The sequence below is a fragment of the Macrobrachium nipponense genome, chromosome 16 (assembly GCF_015104395.2).
Source record: "Macrobrachium nipponense isolate FS-2020 chromosome 16, ASM1510439v2, whole genome shotgun sequence".
NCBI lineage: Eukaryota > Metazoa > Arthropoda > Malacostraca > Decapoda > Palaemonidae > Macrobrachium > Macrobrachium nipponense.
Window position 1 is genome coordinate 55347992 of NC_087209.1, and position 18942 is coordinate 55366933.

Here is an 18942-nt window from a genome sequence, read left to right on the forward strand (position 1 = left end):
AGAGTGTGTTATCAAACTTATCATTGTTGTCTTAGTATTTCAACAAACTTAGCATTTTTGTTCAGATCATAATGTTGTTTTGTAACTTGACCAGTATTTACATTCATGTTTTATAAGCATCATTGGCAGGCCAATGAAGACAAGTCCATAAATAGCAAATTTTAAAGTAATTTGTTTTTTTCCTAACATACAAACCTGAAGCTCTTTACATAGGATTTAGCTTGTTAATGTGGGGCAGAATTATGATTTAAACTTTTGGTCCAGGTGCCAAATGAAAGGGGTGGCTGAGGTGGGCTACTCATGTAAAGAACAAGTTTGCATGTTAGGAAAAATACAAAATTCTTTTAAAATTTGAAATTTACTATTTTTTCCTATACAAAGGCAAACGTTTAATCTTTACATAGGAGACTTACCCATTAGCGGGAAGACATCTTGGAACTCCTGGGATGACACCTTTCTGGTCTGATAAAAGAAGAGGAAGGTAAGCTGCACCTCTCTTTTGCTAGTCGTACCACTTCAGTGAATTCTTTTGCTTGAGAACATTTCTGCAATAAATGGCATAATTTTGGGTTTGTTCCATTACATCAGAGTCATTGTCGCATAAACAAGGCATGATCCGACTTCCAGCATACTCGTGACAAGTGTACAATTTTCCCGTCACGCATAAGTTGTGAACATTATATTCCTAACTTAACGTGAAGTAGTATTCGTAATTAGTACTCATACTTAGTACTATTCATAATGACAACAAGGATCAAATAAAAAGGACACAAATTATACACGTTCATACATTCTCTGTTGTATGTGGAAACACTAAATAATTGCACAGAAAATAGCCTATATTCAGTACACCAAATAAATTGAAACGTGAAATCTACAGTTAAATAGAGGCTTGTTTCATTGATGAAAATTAAAATAAATATGCTATATTTTATTAGAAATAATTTTTCTGTACTATTTAACATGCACATCATTTATTTTTTACATAATCATTCTGATAAAAAAATCATAAAAATTCCTGTATCTTTAACTTAACACTAACACCTTTTACAGGCCTTTTTAGGCGCTTCCATAGACATTTCCTATCCCCCAACAAGAAGAAGAAGAACAACAACAACAAAAGAGTAGTTTGTAGGCTTACTCCCTGAGTAAGCAAAAATACCTGAAGGAAACTTACGGCACTCACTTGCACTTTTGAGCTGCAGAACATTTGTAAATTCATTTAACATATGGGGGTCAGGATCCATAGATCTTCCTTCATCTTCATTATTAGCATTATTAGCAAGAGAAGATTGAAGAGTTTCATGCGAGGGACCAGGCTGAGTAGTGAGTGGAACAGGTTTACCACTCCCTCCCTTGCCCCTTCTCGCCTTTCATTCACACTTGAGTGGTGGAACGAAGAGATTCTCCTCCTCACTGCTATCAACACTCAATTTTGGACATAAAACCATCACTGCTGTCATCACTAGACACCAGTAGCCTGTCTATCTTTCTTTGCATTAAATTAGACATTTGGAACTCAGTAAGGGCCGATAAACAGAGCTGATTAGGAGGGAGCCCTTACCTACTGGTTTTTCTAACTACTCTCTCTTTTGTGGGGCACTTAACTTATAAGACAGCATTCTAACACACTTTGGCATTTTCAAAACACTACAGGGTGTTTTAAAGGCCCCCCTCTACAGCATAAACTAAATTTGATATGGACAAAAACAAAAGTAATTCAGAACAGGTATATATTTAAGTTTCTCTCTGTGTATTTAATATTTTGTGTGGCCTCCATCTGCCTGTACCACAGCCTGCATTCTTGAGGGGTATGATTTCAGCAAATTGCTAAAAAGCTGAGACTCAAACTCCATTTACCTGAGCACTTTGGTCACCTCTCGTCGCAGGTCGTCAAGGCTTGGTACACCATCATAGTTCACAGTGCACGCTTCATCACGATCCTTTTAGGATATTACCAATGTTTTCACACACATTAAAGTCAGAGGAGCTCCCTGGAAATTCACTTGACAAGAAGAAATCTATACAACTGTTTCGAAGCAGCTCCTGTGTCTGAAGAGCCTTGAAACATGGTGCCTTGTCATGCAAAAATGTGACTTCTTCAACAGATAATACATTTTCAGGATCTTTGAGGGAAGGAAACACTCCACCAGTAAGCATAGTTTCTCTGAAGTATTCGCCATTCCATGACTGTCCTTTTTCTTTGATGATCCACATTAACCGTTTGGCTGTAAAACAGAGAAAAATTCCCAAACATTCAAGAAATTTCACAACTTGGTGATAGTGCACGTCATCACTGATATCACCCAACTTTGCTGCCCAAATGAGGTCATTTTCATGATTTGGCTTCCTGACTGTGTAAATGAAGATTTCATCGGATGCACCAACATGGAGAAAGTCAGCTTCAAGAAATTAACCACAAAACCATGTTTCTAGTTCAAGTACCAATTTATGTAAAGACTTTCTCGGTCTACCCACTGCCTCAGCTATGATGTCTTTTGACTCCTGAGAAAGGACTTCAGGCCTTCCAAGATTCTCACTCTTTTTGCGGTGACAGTCATATGGATTTTTGTTCCAGTTTCTTTAAACAAGGATTCATATCTTTTAATGAATTTAGCTATCCAGGAATGTGAAATGAAGGATGCACCAGCATCCCTGGCCTCTCTGAAGGTTATAGCCTAGATTCGGTCAATCCATCTGATTTCCTCTGAGTCGTGAGCTATGGTTAGGCTAAAAGTTGGACAGTGAAAAACACACATAATAGCAGCAATCGGCAACTACGTCATCACTTTGCGCTTAGCTAGTCATGTGATACACACAGCTACACAAGGTCGTACAAACAAATCAGTACAACCTATGTTGTAATGGCCACAGCAAGGGAGTTTCCTTACATAAAGTTGGACATTTCTTCTCCAAGGCATGAGAAAAAATGTTCAAATTGTTCGACTGTAATGCCAGAAAGTGAAACAGCTTTTTGAAAGTGAAACAGCTTTTTGTTTGGACTTAATACAGAATAATTAAATGTTATTGTCATTTCCTTTTCCATTTTTTCTCCAGGGCATGCTGTTTCAAGATAGGATCAATTTTCTAGGAAACTAGCTAACTGCATGCTAATACAGTTTGTGTGTTGCTCTGATTTCTTAATTGGTGAAGTTGCCACATTTTTGTCCTAACATTGTTTTTGAGTTTTCGAAATTTTTCCTATGTTATGGATGCCCCCTGGAGGGCTTTCTACTTCTTTTTTTCACAGGGGGGACATAATTCACTGGAGTTGATTATGTTTTCCATGTTGTCTTAATCAACTGTAACCCTGAACCTCTTGCTTGGAGATGTTATTCTTTGCTTTTTGGTGGTTTCCTTTTTTTCTTCATTCTATTGACCTGCAATTAGAAAAGTTTATTGCCATTTTGTTTTACAACACATCACTGTCATCATGTATAACACTGTAGTAAGGCAATAAATATTGTCACTACAATCACTATCACAATTCACAAATAATCAATAGTAACTGTGCTAGCTATAATTGTGGAATAAATATTTTCATATTACAATTCATATCTACAGTCTACACATGTCTATTCAGAGATTAATGATTCAGAATTTTTTTGCATTATTACAAATCTTTTTTTTAAGTCAGTGCCAGTGTGCTGTCACTCACCTGTTCCTCTGTAAAATTTGCTGGGACTGGGTCTGGATGTTGTGCAGTGGGTCCCTTTCCTCCAATGAAATGTTTAGTGCAGATATGAGTCCATTTCTTTACTTTGTCAACTGTACATCCTTGCCACCCACATGCTCTAATCCATCGCTCACACCTTTCTCTATCACTCTTATGCTGGGGTCACACATTCATGTATCGCGGTGAAATGACCTTGAGCAGCTGCAGGACTCAGGCTAACGGATGTAAAGCCAGCACCGTAAATTGCACCGCAAATGTACGAAAGCAAGGTCGGGCGTCTACCTGGAACTTACCGTTGTGGGGCTGTAGGGTACAAAATGGCTGGCCTGTAAACAGAGCAGACTGTAAAATGATGGAACATGTATGAGAGAATGTAAAAATATTGCATTCTGAAAATCCAGGTTGTAAATTCACTTTGGTAGAAGTCTGCATGTACTGTAAAATATTGTATATTTTCAAAAAATATAAAAAATTAAGTCAGACATTATCATATACATACCATTGGCAGTCCCAACATCTTGGGCTTCTTCTGACGGACGATGTTGGGCTTGAGGAAGTAGAATATGTTCAATATCCACGTCTCCCTGTCCGTCAGTCGTCTTCCGTGTCACTGTCATCACTTTATCTCATCCAGCTCCGACTCCTGTAGGTGGAAGATGACATTTCCTCGACCTGAGTGTCTGCAGGAGTGGCTGTAGGAGTCTTCTCCAGGTCGAAAGAAGGTCCTGCAAGAAGATGTGACGTTGATGGTCCCTTCCTTGGTCGTTTTAGGAGGTCCGGCATCTTGAAGGGCATTGTGGAGAGTAATTGGAGGAAACTGCTGGTCTCGGGAGACGGAAACAACAGCTGACCTGAGGGTTGTTGTTGCATTAAGCCAACACTTCTTGTTGGCACGGGCCTTTCCCTTGTTCGGCCCGTAGGGTTGACCTGAGGGCGCTGACCTGACCTTTTATACCACGCTACAGCGTTGCCTTGTCGTACAGGGTTGTAACTGTGCGAATCGGTTTCCCAGTAGGCTACAGCGCAATTAGGAGGCCCACGTGCTTTGCGGCGGAAAGAAAACAACGACAGTGAACAATGCAGGTGACCCTAACGCCTACCCTGCAGTAGTCACAGTGGGTCCCACGTGCAATATCTTTTTGTTAGTTATACAGGTCTTAGTTCTAATATTTCTTTTAACTTTAGCTTGCAAAGTTACAATTAAAACTGGCATAAACTATCGTAAAAGATAGGAGCTGAAACCATGAGCAATCACTGAGTATATTTATGGGCATGTATATACCAGGATGCTGTGAAAGTTGCACATACTACAATGGCAAGTTATGAAGGTGTGAGGAAAGAAGAAATCTATAGTCAATTCTATGACCATATTGTAGAAGATGCCACAGGTAAGACAGAAGAGCCTTTTTTACTTAGATACAGGAGAGCAACTAAACGCTTGGATGATGGGGCAGCAACAGCCCAATTTGATAATGTAAAAAAGAACTACAGGCAACCCTACTATCAACTACTTGATCTGCTCATTGGGGAACTGGACTCCAGGTTTGACCAACCAACAGTTGGCATCCTGGAGAAAGTAGAAACACTATTAACCAGTTTGACCCAGGTGCGCATGCCTCCTTCTCGCATCAGCCAGCATCAGCGACGCGTCATCTGAGAGCGATCTTTTGCCGCAATCATGTTTTGCCGAACTTTTGCGAGAGTTTGAGTATTTGTGGTGGTACAAGACGTACATAGAGATGTCTTGATGTATGGAGCGTCAGGAGGGATCGTGTGAGACATATTTTGGACTTGGATGCTGGCGAGGGACCAAGTACCCAAGATGACCTCGCGCCTCAATGACATTCTGTGTGGCCTTGTGTGGACGAAAGTGTTCAAGGACCACAACGTGTGTCTCGTGTGCCTTTAGTAGCTCCTAGGAAGCATCGGGGTGTCCTTAGGGGCATTTGTAGGCATTTGGGAGGCTTTGAACCAAAGGACATTGATGACTACTTATTAGAGCTCGATCGGGAGCATGTCGCAAGTCCTCATTTTGATGGCAGTTGGTCATCTAGTGACGAGGACATCACTCCCGATGTTAGTGATGATGAATATTTGCTCCCAATGTCCGTTCGAGGGTCACATCCCGTAAGTGAGCTCGAATTTAGTGGTTTAGTGTGTATGAGAGGGAATCTGAGGAGGAGGAGGAGGAGGAGGAGATATCATCGTCTAGTTTTGTCGCCGATGACAACGCAGAAAGCGAGGGCCTAAGTGAGGGAGATGGGCCAGTGGGGGGGTTTTGAGTGCGAAACCGTGCCTGAGCACGGGCACGGGCACGTAGAAGGTCGGAGCGTCGCGCCAGCCAAGGTGAAGGTCGGTCGTCCAAGAGCGCCACGAGGGTTGGTCGGAGGTTCCACCCCACCTAACATGCACCAATTCATGGCAGCACCTGGGCTCACCATACCTGTTCCTCTCACTGCTCTGGGGTTCATTCAGCTGTTCCTTATGTGGGAATTGCTGGAATGCCTGCCGTGACGAACTACGGATGACATTGTTGTATCGCTGGCGGGGCTGCAACCTCACCGACATGGCACATTTTTTGGGGCTCCACATTTTTTTGGGTATGATGCCTGCTGCCGATGTCAGGCAATATTGGAGGCGGAATTTTTTTTAAGTATGCCCAATGTGCCCGGCGTTATGCCCCGTGATAGTTTCCTGGTGTTGGACAGGTATTTCAACGCCTTCAACCGAAGGGCCATACCCCGGAATAACCCTGATCGCCTCATCTTAGTCCGCCCAGTGTTGGATTACATTTGTGAATGGTGCAAAATTCTCGTGGTTTCTGGCAAGAACTTTTCTTTGGATGAGGGGATGATGCCTTACAAAGGACGTCTTAGCATTAAAGTGTATAACCCCAAGAAGCCAAAGAAATATGGAGTGAAACTTTTTTTTATTATGGAGTCAAACACTGGATACATCGTGGACTTCTTGGTGTATTCCGGGGTCTTCTCTACGCTGCGTGACACTGTGTTCAGTCTTGTGGATCGTTTCCGTAACCAGGGATACCACCTGTTTATGGATAATTATTATAACTTGGTATCCCTGGCCCAGGAACTGTATGAAGCAGGTGTGGACGTCAGTGGTCTTCAGCTGGTGCGTGGGGCCCCGAATGTCCTCAAGAGGTTTGCTAGCCATCTGCAACATCTGGCAAGAGGAGAGACAGAGTGGTGGCGGAAGGGAGCTGTCTTCGTCATCTGTTGGAAGGGGGTCCGACTCGTCCCCATGATTACGACGAGTCATGAACCCATCCAAGAGGAGATCGTGCAGCGGAAGAAGACACGTTGGCAGAGCCGAGTTATGTATGAGGAGTTTCGTATCGAGCGGCCTACCGTCATTGGGCACTACAATAGGCTCATGGGAGGAGTTGATCTCTTTGATCAACTCATCCAGTATTATCCCTTCGCCAGGAGGTCCAGGAGGTGGACACAGAAACTCCTCAAATACATTCTTCAGTTGGCCCTCCAGAATGCCTACATCCTCTACTGTGGGTACTACAATCCCGATCTCCGGAGGTTGTCCCACATCCAGTTTCTCGAGGTAGCCGGGAATGCCCTCATCCACTTTAATCCCGATTAGTGGCCTTCCATCACTGGCCCCCTGCCCTGAGCTGCAGATCTGCCCCTAGAGGAAAGGGCAGATGTTAGAAGGGCCAACTTCGGTCGTCCTGCTCCTACCGCTGCTGCCGCTGCCGCCGCCGCCCCTGCTGCCGACGCCCCTGCTGCCGCCGCCCCTGCTGCCGACTCTGTGTGTCAGCTGCAGCCAGGGGATCACACACTAGAGCTCCTACAAGGGCGCAGGCAGAAGGAGAGACACCCGGTTCTTCTGTCGCACCTGCAAAATAGCTCTTTGCAGGTTCGGGGAGTGTGACCGCAAATACCACAATGAGGTCTTTTATTGGAGTGCGCCTGAGTTACCGACAGTGGAGGGCACACGGGACCGCCGGAGGGCGGCGGCCCATCAGCAGTAAGGGCGCGGGTCTCCCTCCTCCACCTGTACCTCGTCATGTCGAGAGGAAAATAATGCAAGACTCTTCAATGGAGGAGGGAGAAAACAAGAATAGTACGAAGAGTCAGGATTACGAGTGAATATTCTGCATTCATTTTATATTTAGTTTTATATTTATTACAAGTTTTATATATCTGTATCTATTGATGTATTTTATATGTTATTTCATTTTATGCAAAAATAAAGGTTTCACCTGCATTCCTTTTAGTTATGTATTCGTACAGAATAGAAAAATATATGTAATATATATATATATATATATATATATATATATATATATATATATATATATATATATATATATATATATATATACATATAGATTGGTATTTTTTGTGTAAGCAAGAACTCTAACGTTCTAGTAATATTCAATCATTTATCTTATTTTGAAACAAATTTGAAGTCTCTAGCACAATATTTAGATTTAAAGTGAATTTCTAAAAAAAACTTTTTCCTTCCCTCCGCGCTCGGATTCTCCTCCGCAAATCTCTGAAATGCTTACGTCACATTCTCATAATATTATTCCATTTCATATTAGCCTTTATATAGAGTTTTATATATGAAAATGTGTGCAATTTCATGTAAAATACAACAAAAAATAATTGAAGGTCGTAGCTCTTCTCATTTTTGAAATATTTGCATATAAATTACGATAAATAGAAAAAAATCGACGTTCGGTCCACTTTGGACTCTACCGGAAAAGAAATGGTTTCGAAAAAAAGAAAAAACGGCCCAATTGGTAAGCTAAAAAACTTCTTATAGTCTTAGTAAATATTTTCAGTCATTTATCTTAATTTGAAACAAATTCGAAGTCTCTGGCAATAATTTTCGATTTATGGTGAATTTTTGGAAAAAAACTTTTTCATTCCCTCCCCGCACGGATTCTCTGCCGCATATCTTTGAAATGCTTATTTAGCATTCTCATAATATTTGCTCCCTATCATATTAGGCGTTTCATAGAGTTTTATATATGAAAATGTGCGCAATTTCATTTGAAATACAACGAAAAATAATTGAAGGTCGTAGCTCTTCTCATTTTTGAAATATTTGCATATAAATAACAATAAAAAAAAATTACATTTGGTCAACTTTAACTCGACCGAAATCGTCAAAAAATGCTATTTTAAGCTAAAAATATTATAGTATAATAATATTCGATCATTTATCTTCATTCTGAAAGAAATTGGAAGTCTCTAGAACAATATTTCGATTTATAGTGAATTTTTGAAAAAAAACATTTTTTTACGTCCGAGCATTACGAATTCATGCATCATTTTGTGATAATATTTTTCTCTGTATTGCTTTGATCGTTTTACAATGTGTTATATACAAAATGATCGCAATTTAGTGTATAATACTACGAAAAATATATTATCTCGTTAGCTTTAACCGTTTTGCTCACAGCGCAATTGTATACATTATATATGGAAATTTTTTTTTTGCGGTGTCATATATCCCAATATTTAATATATGATAATGATAATTTTTTTCATTTCTGATGGTTGCACACTAAACTTCAGGCAATGACAAAAAGGAGCCAAAAATGAACTCTTAATCTTGAAAACTAAGCATGCTTTAATTTCTGAAAAAAAAAAAATTTCCGCATCGGCGCTCACTCCTGAACCCCGCCGGGATACGGGAGACGATTTTTAAAATACTGCTTCGGCGTTTAAGGGTTAACAGGTCCTGAAATACTAGCTGATATGAAAGAACTCTATCTGAATTATCTGGACATTGAACGATTGTCCACTCAATCGAAGATGCTCCCTGATGCAGTAATTACATTTTCACTGGATTGTAATTACATTGTAATATATCACATCGTCAGTGATTTCATCGTAAGGCTGCTCTCACCACAAGCTAAGTAAGCCGCACAAGGCAAAACAAAAAATTAACAATAAAATATTATGTACTTTTTTCTGTAAAACGTTCCTTGTATTTCTGTTATAGTTGTTGATGGGGATCAAAGTATTTAACTATTTCCAAGTAGCCTGTTTGTTGACTTTTCCTACAAAAGTAATTTCATTGTCTTTATTTTTCATAAATTAATGATTTTTACTTGTTTTTATGCTTTTCATGATTGTCCTTTTAAAGCATAATTTGTTTTATTTTAAAAAGTAAAAATATATATTTAGTGTTGGAAAATATAATTGGATAATCAACTAAAAGTTGTAAACATATCTAAACATGTTTTACAGCATATTTAGTTTCAGAACGTTTATAACTTTGCTAACACTCGCCCAACAACTTTTAGTATTAATGGGAGTTTTAAGTGTCTTTTTTTATTTTTTATTTATTCTTTAGCGTCGATGATCATTAGTTGTTTGACTCCAGTCTTATTTTTAACTCAATTAATCATTATTGTCAATTAAATATTTATAAGTGCTAACCACATCGGAGACAGGAACAAAAGCAATGGCTGCAAACATACACATTTTTAATGCGAATTCGGCATCACTTTCGTACAACTGTTACAGACCATTTGATTGAATGGATCGAAATAAACATTGTGAGAAGTGAAAAAAAAAACAACCTTTTAGATTTGAATTAGGAAAAACTGTTCTAAAAGCATTAATCACTGCACGTTCAAAATCAGTAATAATTGTGCTTGGTTGGCTCTAAAACTTTTAGTTCTGACAAAAGCTTATTGTAACTATCTTCAGTTTTGTTACTCATTGAAACAAAAACTAGAGGCAAAATGTCACCATTCATGATACCATGTATTGTGTATAGTTGCTTGCACTAGATAATACTTGAAGATTTCTCAGAGTCGAAAATGAAATAATCCGGTCTGATCCATCATCACTGTCGAACAGAAGAAATGGCTGATTTGAATGAGTTATCCTATATTACGGAGGAATGCTTAACTGGAGTAAACATACTGGATTTGCAGGAATTTATGCTGCTTTATATCTAGCATTTCGTATATCCCTTTTTACGCATTGAGGTGGTGGTAGCTGAACCACAACTGCTTGAGATACTCCAACGTACGCCTGGGTTGCGATGCAATGTGTTGATTCTTGAGCTGTGATTGCTTTTTCTTTAGTTAAGTTGATCACTTTGGCAGATTCAATGCGAGCAATATCTCCTGCATGATTGTGTTCTCCCAATCGTTTTGTAATGGAATCTTCATTTGTATGAACTCTTGCATGGCACTTTGTTTTATAAAACTGATCACAATTCCAAACAGTTTTTTCACCACTTGTTCGGTCTTTCACAAATAGATGACCGTTATCAATGAGCTTTTTCTTATTCCTTATGATTACGATGTACTGCAGAGGCATCTTGATGGGTTGAGTTTTAGTTATTTAGAAAACCGAAAATGTTTACCACTCAGAAAACAAGTTGATTACAAAACCGAAAATATTTATGAACAATTTCTTATATAGGAAAAGTCAGCAAGCAGGCCCTTTGCTAATGGTTAGACAGTTAGATACTTTGATCTCATCACCAACTATTATAGTAATACTTGGACGTTTAGCAGAAAAACAAGTGAATTATATTTTCTTGTTCATTTATTTTTTGGCATTGTGTGGTGAAAGAAACCTTACGATGAAATTATTGACGATGTGATATATTGCAATGTGATTGCAATGCGGTGAAAATGTTTGAGATGTAATTACCATACGATGTAATTACCACAATGTAATTACTACGATGAAATTACCACGATGTAATTACTACGATGAAATTACCGGACACCAGAGATGTCCACAATAAATAGCATCAACGAAATATGCAGTACTCAAAGAGGAACCTGTCATACAAGGTCTGCTTAGTGACTTGCATAAACAACGTAAGCTATACTTAACAGTCCTAGCCACATCTGCAACTTCAGAAAGATGTAATTCTGTACTGAAAAGAATAAAGAACTACGTAAGAAGCACCTTGACACAACAAAGAACAAATGACACATTCATTTGTCATGCTCTCAAGCAAAGAACCGATGATCTGGATCTGGTGGAAATAGCTAACACATTTGTTAGTGTAAATGAAGAGCGTGCACGTCATTTTGGGCAGTTTTAGTGATGCATCTATCAAAGTATTTATTACTTTAAAATTGCTTTGAAATTCTGTGCCAATTGCATCTCAGTGCTATTTATAGTCTTCAATACTTTTGTATTCTTGTATTTTGTCTGTAGCACAATGTATAGTATGTGATACTGACATAACTTGCTGTGCTAGTGCCTCACACAAAATACACTCCCTAGTAAATCAATAATGTGAAGTTGTAAGTTTCATCCCGTAGTCCAATGGTAAAGCAGCTGCTGTTTGTATTTGTTTTGTATCTATAATCAGCTTTTCTGTGGTCGATCATATAATCATGATGGTGTTTTCAGTTAATATTTTTTTCATTTGTACCAAATAATGCTTGCAAAGTGGTATTGAAACATCATAAATTACTATATTTTTGTATGATTGTATGATGCTATTACGATGTAGATGTATACTTACTACCAGTCATAGAGTCTATTAAGTTTAGAAGAGGTCTGGTAATTTTACAGTTTTTTTTATTATTCCTCTAAGATATTGTGATCTTTTTTTTTCTATTTGTTCACGTAGATTCTGATTGCATTATTATTACCAGTGCCTTCATATGATTATATAATGAGTGTGTATAATGCTTGGATAATATAAAATTTTGTTTTGATTTAGTCTTTACATTTTGATATAGCAAACTGATTTGCAACAATGCATGCTTTAATAAACTGATGCAATTAAGCTGAATTGTGGCCAAACCATTGCAGATCAGCAGTCTGGAAAATAAGATCAATGTTCAGTTATTAAACCTTTAAAATTAACATTATACACAATTTGTGCACGTGATTTAGTTTTGAATTAATGATTCAGTACTTTTACTTGCTAGTTGGTTTATTTGGAAAAATGTTCTATATGTTCAATAAAGAGTTCGCATTTTTCTGATAACTCGTGTGTATCTGAATAATGGAATACTTGAGTATAGTGGTTTGGTGGAAACTGTCTTGCACTGTTATCTCGTGCGACATGGAGGGTACCTATAACATTTATTAAATGTAAGATAACACAATATCGCGATGACTTCTCACCAGATCTATCATAAGTCTCATCAACATTGGCCCTCCCACATTTATTTGGCTTCCTGCGCCACTGTATAACTATCTATTTTAATAACCAATGTATTAGTCATGAAAATAATATAAAAATAAAGTAATAAGTGAATGTTTCTCAATGAAAAATTCACAAATAGGCAAATTTTCTGCGAATAATGTCGATATACGTTCCACAGAAAAACCTGCGAATTAGTTAAGTCGTGAATCTTGAATTGTGAATAGGTTGCGGTCCACTGTTGTACTTGGTGTGAGGAGAGGCAGTTTCTCATGACGTTATATGAATCCTCTTTATTATGAGGCGCTTTCTTGATTTTTTATTAATTTCTCAAAAGATAGATATCTTCTTCTGCCGCCCATGCAAGTTCATGGTACCTACACATCGAAGTGAGGTTGCTCAGATTTGCACCTACTTAGATCGAGCGCAAAAGGGTCAATTTACTCGTATAAGAAATTATTTTCCTATGCAATTGATGTTACTCGCAAAAATACAGGTTTCATTTATTAATTTTAATAGTACTATGCTAATGAAATATGTTTGATAAACATAACGATTTAGCAAGCACCTCGGTGGCGGGGTCGGTATGGTGTTGGCGTGCCACCTCGGTGCCGCGAGTTTGATTCTCAGGCATTTCATTAAGGAGTGAGTGATGTGTATTTCTGGTGATAGAAGTTCACTCTCGACGTGGTTCGGAAGTCACGTAAAGCCGTTGATCCCGTTGCTGAATAACCACTGGTTCCATGCAACGTAAAATCACCATATAAAGAATAATGATTTAGCATTATCTTATATAGTTTTATAAGAAAATTACTTCACTATGCAAATGATGTTACTTTCGAAACTTTGCTTCATTTTCATATTTTGATGCTGTACTAAGAGGTTTTGCAGATTTTTGTGGATAAAATCTCAATTTTGTGGGATTTAGCTCACTCCAAAGTGACAGCATTACTGCAAGTTCTCAACCAGTTGTCAGTACGGTAGCAGTGTTAGCATATTAATTCTCTACCACAGTTAGCTTGTTCTAAAAGATATCCTATAGAAAAGGCTATGGTTTGGGTTCCTGTAGGAACAAAATTATTTATTCATCGTGCTCTTCACGATGCATTTTCTTTTTTTATTGGACTAATTTGGTGGTCATGCTTACGTATACTTCTTTTTCTCTTGGTACGGCTGCCGCTGCAATTTAAATAAATAAATTTAATTCATCTCCAAATGAAGCTTTGGGTTTCTTCTTATTTGAGATGTCGAAAGGAGACGTGAATTGGACACATACTATTGAACTGATCTCGCTGCTGACTAATTATTTTGCATCTTGGTCATATGTGTGCCATCATCACTCATTTGAACTTACCCTCAGCTATACCGCCCTATGGAAGTTACACAGTTCTGAGCGACTGTTGACCGCTGAGAAATCGTTATTAGCATGTTTATAAACAAATTATAAATTAGTACGCCTCTCCTGACACACATTTCTGCCAATTGTACTTATGTACGAAATTAACCTGGATTTTATAAATGAATCTCGAACGTAAAAAAACATTAGCCTATTTTTTCTTCTTTTTTGTAAGGCACTACGATAAAAAAACCATGTTGTGGGAACTATACAAAAGAAAATGATGTCATAACTCGTGCTTTGACATAAAAAAAAAAAAGTTCTCTTATCCATTTTTTTGGCAACCATTCCATTCACTGATTAGTTATGCATTTAACATTGTCTGAAGAAAATTTTTTGAATATGTACCTGGCTGGTGATGTGTGGGCAGAAGAAAATGGTTGCAACAGAGATCCAGGATCAAAGTGGTCAGTCATAAGAGGTTCCGTTTTTGCTGGTAGTAGAATCTTAACAGACTGTTAGTGTCTTCGGAACATTTCCTTCGTGTAGTTACACTTCCCATACACAGATTAGTCCCTCAGTTATATAAGCTATGAATTATTTAGCAAGTAATAGGCTATATATTTGGCATTATGACCATGCCAATAGGTTGGGAACGTAAGAAGAAAAAACTGACCCCAGAGTTTCTTGTTTTATCATGTAAAGCTTTTGGTTCTTTTCTTGCAAAAAACATTTTGCTACTATGTGACAAGTGTCAAAATGGTGAAATCTTCATGTGTGTAATGCATTGATGCCCTGTCTATTTCAAATTGTACTGTCTTTCCCGATTCATTTTTTATACCCTGTTTTTCAAAGGGCATGATCTTTTTGTTTTTATAAAATGGGTATCATTCAATAACAACTTAACCTTTTGCACTGTAATTTAAGCACTTTATTGATGAGTAGATCTTAAATGCTTTTTTCATAGTATAGATTTTTTATCACTAAAATCTCAATATTTGTGTAAATTTCACTTTGCAGATACTATTGAATGCAGAATTCTGAATCTTTGTAAGAAATATGGTGAGACAAGAGGTCATCATTTTGAAGCTGCTCTTGGTCACTTTTATGTTTGCTACCAGGAACCCTCAGAAGCAGAGGCTGCACAGCAAGCTCTTACAAAATGTTTGATAAATGATAGAATGATTATTGTGACTTTCTATTCATTTTCTTCCTGGACAAAAAGAGATTTTTACTAGATATATATGAATATATGAATGCAAAACATTTTTACTGTAGCATTTTATGTAATGTACAAATCTTATTTATATTTGTTATTGATATGCCAACTTTAGTACAACTGATTATATGAATCTTATACTGCGCTGTAATTTTATGTTATAATTTTAGTGAAATATATGTTTTGGAAATTACTGATGTCTTTTTATCATTTTTGTCTTGATCTGAGTGGTAATGTATCCTATATTGGTAATACATTTCTCGCAGAAATCAGGATTGTAAGATCAGTCATTTATCACTTCTCCAAATCTGCACCCATCTGATTGTTACCTCCCGTAAAAGGCTACTAAACTTAGGGTGAAATTGGAGTCATGGGAACCAGCAGATTAGATCTCATGACATCCTATATTTATGACGATGTCCTGCAGAAATAAGCCAGACCTTTATAGTCAATGTGGCTCCAATTTTTGTTATTATTGGAACAAACTGATCATTTGAAGATTCGGATTTGAATATGTTTAATAACTTTCTTTTCCTATATAAAACTGGAATATCTGATGTAGGCAAGGAGGGGAAAGTAATGATCTCAAGCAGTGCTTCTGTATTAAATATTATCTCACTGGACTGACAGACGGTATGTGGTAAAGGAATAAAAACACATCAATAAGCAGTCAGCTGTCTTGAAGAAAATTATTTAGATTTATTTTAATAACTGTTTGCAGCGCTGTTAATGGAACTGGTATTCAATAGATGTAGTATAGGATTGAGACTGTACTCATAAATTAGAATAATCTATCTAGAGTGAAATTAAGTTTGGATTTATGTTGACAACTGATTTAAACAATGTTAATTGCCTTAATCTTAAATGAATGAGGTATGGAATTATGAACAACTTCAGAAATGAGAGGTTGTCTGTCTTGAATGAAATGATATTTAAATAAATCTTAAAAACTGTTAATAATGTTAGTGGTCTTAGTGTGAAAGAGCGGGTCAGCTGTCTTGAATATAAGAACATTTAAATGTATTTTGACTACTGTTTCAAATGGTGCAATCTAAGCTGGGTTCCTGTAGGTATAGAACCCCGGTGCGATGAAATAGAAAATACTCAAATAATAAAATATGAAAGAGAAATAAAAATCAAGTAAGAAAAATAACTAAATAAGATGGAAAGAACAAATAACAAATAAACTATTCTGTGGAATTTATGTTAGCATGCTCAACAAAAAAGTATTTGCGGCAAAACATTTTCAGCTTCCAAATTCAAATAAATCACCTACAGGGTTAAGAGGCCCCTTCCCCAAATGGTTCACAGCAGGTATAAAGCATCAAGATAACTATGTGGTGTTACACCTCACAGAGAAAAGGGCAAAATAGAGAATTAAATAGGGAACAATATTTAAAAAAAACATTAAAGAATAAAAGAATTAAAACACTTCCTCAAGAGAGAAAGGTCTCCAAAAATCTTGAAAGACTTTCAGTATACCTACTTTTACTCAATTAGAAAAGTGATAGTTCAGACATGTTTCTCAAAAGTTAATGTGAAATCAAAACTAGTATAAAGAATTTTAACAGAGTTTTTGTATACTTAAAGAAACACTGCCAATGAAGAGATCTAGGAGAAGGATATCAGTGTTCAACAGTGAAGTCTTTCTACCTTTGCAGCTAAGCCCCGCCCACTGATTATGTCATGACCTTTCCTTGAAGCTGATTGGTTGGCAATGGTTTTGAAAAGTTGGTTAATCTGTTAGTTAATCTTCGTTTATTTTCCAATGGCTGTTGTACGGAACTAGAAAACGTTCTGCTGATTATCACAAGGAAACGTTATATTATCCCCTGAAATAAAATTGTAATACAAACCTCGCTAAAAATGGTAAAAAACAGGAAACTATGAGTGACGTTCGGAGTGTTCCTCGATGCTGCGATGTTATGTTTCATACATGTGTTGTCTGATCACAATCCACTATGGATAGACGAGGAGATCAATAAATGTAACAATATATATATATATATATATATATATATTATATATATATATATATATATATATATATATATATATGTATATATATATATAAATATATATATATATATATATATATATATATATATATATATGCACCTTGTGTGAGTTCGTGTTCAATGTGACAACCACAAACACTGGAAAAGCCATCGTGTACCTGGCATTCTACATTAGTGGGAGCCAGATCATTGAACTAGAGTCCTCCTGTTAGCACATCACCTTTAAGAGCAAGGCGACGGCAACTGAAAACACATCAGCAGACAGGAATTTTCAGTAATATTCATTGATTCTGCCACTGGACGCAAAATGCGATGCGAACTTTGCAGTGACTGATGCAGCAGGACATCTTTCTGTCGCTAGGTTTCAAAACAAAGAAAGTGAACGTAGCGATAAATACTATACTAGAAGCAGTCGGCTTCGAGATCTCACATTGTCACTGATTCACTCTTATTTTGGGATTATTTTCTTTAACAGTGATATAGAACGAACAAATGATGAAGATAAACTTGCTAATAGCTGTTTCCATCTGTTAATAATGTTGTTTTTAGTTTATCATTATACTCATTAAAGGCTCGGGAAGATGACAACAAGCCAACAGTTTCTTCTTTAAATGTTTATTTATTTAGAGAGTGTATGGCCAACCATTTCATCCGTGTACTCAGTTTTTATTTCACCATATCGTGTGTACGAATTTTCTGTGCAGTTTTCAACAAGCGTGGTATTTCCTACATTACGAATTCAACTTCGTTAGTAATAATTTAATCATAAGCACAATTCTCATTGCAATGATTTTAAAAAACTGATTTTGAAAGAAATGAATTTTTGATGAATGATAATAAAATAGTAAAAAGATTACTGAGTAAAACAAAAAGTGGCAGGCCTATATAAGTCTAACGTTATCTTCTTTTTACATGATTATGGAAATTTAATCATTCTCTTTTTTTATTATACTTAGAGCGAGCACACCTTTACTTGGGAACTTTGATAACGTTATAAAAGGGTTGTATGCTTCAATACTTGACATCCGACTTTTCTGTTAATTGATTATTTCTATTCATTAAAAAAATAATTTACGGCTTTGCCTCTTGCTAATATTTGACAGTGAAAGGGTAGAAAATGTAAGTACCACGAATACTTGCAATGCATCTTCTCATACAAGTAATGGAAAAAACAATTCATTCTCCTCTTAATTAGTTAGTTCCTGTAGATTTCTTGTTGCTTCAAGACCTCGAAGAGTGCTTTCTCTCCGACCATGTGCAGAATTTTTGAATCCCTCGCCCGCCGCTTGCTTTTACCATCAAATCAAGTTATACGGAATGTTAATTGTTACACAATTATTGCTAACACTGCTGAATACTAAACTTGTTGCACGACATTCTCTTAGTATTCCTAGTCTCAAGTTTCATGACAGGTTACGTTCAATGGCATTTTTCATTGAGAGAATAAACATTTTTCATCAAAAAGAGCCGAGCATGATTCACATGGCTCTTATTATCTAAGAAGAGCTAGCACATAAGTCAGGGGGAATCTAAGTGAAGCCAGTCTTGTTTGTGGTTCCTTCGC

General features: G+C 37.1%; 1 protein-coding gene across 1 annotated transcript in view; it reads right to left on the reverse strand.

Moving 5' to 3' along the window:
- LOC135195342 (serine/threonine-protein kinase Kist-like) overlaps positions 1-18942 on the reverse strand; it is a gene marked incomplete in the record, with an annotated part of 340406 nt that overhangs the window by 14621 nt on the left and 306843 nt on the right.